Source organism: Aplysia californica, unplaced genomic scaffold, assembly GCF_000002075.1.
Source record: "Aplysia californica isolate F4 #8 unplaced genomic scaffold, AplCal3.0 scaffold00056, whole genome shotgun sequence".
NCBI lineage: Eukaryota > Metazoa > Mollusca > Gastropoda > Aplysiida > Aplysiidae > Aplysia > Aplysia californica.
The window spans coordinates 1823943-1825200 of NW_004797326.1; positions in this window are offsets into that span (position 1 = coordinate 1823943).

Here is a 1258-nt window from a genome sequence, read left to right on the forward strand (position 1 = left end):
GAGACAGACAGACAGACAGACAGACAGACAGACAGACAGACAGACAGACAGACAGACAGACAGACAGACAGACAGACAGTGACAGGCTAATGTATGCTAATCGACCGAATTCGTTCGTCCGGAACATGCCACGGGCCAGTAGCGTCAGGCTAATAATCGACCGAATTCGGTCGAGTAACCTGACGCTAGCCATCCGAGATCGGGCGACTAGCCCCTCCGTTTACTTTTTGTTCCAGTATGAGTTTTACAGCACTTACAACACAATTAGAATCTAGGTCATATTTTTTTTTTATGTGAGGCAGCGTGGTGGAATCAGGCTCTCGTCAATTTTTGGACATGTAGAGTTATTGGTATCATCTTAAAGCTTGTTCACTTTTCTTTATTTGGATGAAAAAAATATCCATTTATCTTGAATACAAGTCGAGATATTTGCGAAAGAAGGAGGTGGGGGTCACCTGTTTTCAAAAGTAAAATTAGTGAGAAAATGCCCGCCAAAGATTAGTTATTTACTTAGCTTAACAGTGCGGGTAGCAGAAAATTTACATTTTTGTGCCTTTAATCAACGTTTTTCAGAAAAATTCACACAGAAATGAGTTCTTTAAAGGGCATGAAAGGTGTTGAGCCAAAAAACAAAACTTCGATTAAAAAAAAAAGAATCACAAACCTGCGGAAAAATGCAAGTTTCTTCATTTTGATTATTTTGACAAGAGCCTGATTCCGCCACGCTACCTCACATATATATTATTAGTGCCGAAGACTAGAGGTGTTACAAGAGAGTAACAAATATAAAAAAGAGTTAAAATAAAGACGATAGATGTTTGATAGGAGACGAAGGAGCAAATCACACCATTGCACCGGCTAACTACCCACGACAGGCCAGAGGCATAGAAAACATTTCCTGTCACTAAAAACTTTATGTGAGACGTGCTAACTAAATGAGTTACTTCTCGCTGTCCACATATGGAGATATTGGCCAAAAATCGACACTTGGGTCAAATTTGTAGATTTCTTATTGATGTCATATTTTTAGTACAACACGCCCTTTAGGATTTCATACTTATAAATAGTAATAACTTCACCTATAAGCGTGATGTATCTATTTCCATGGAGATAAAATTGGAGAAGTTATTTATTTTGTCAGCACGCTTCACAATTTTTTTAGCACAGGGTTTCGTTTGATGATTAACTAAAAGATAAAGTGTAAACGAAAGATCAAGCTACAACATTAAAAATGGTGGACACTTGTTTCGTGGGGGGG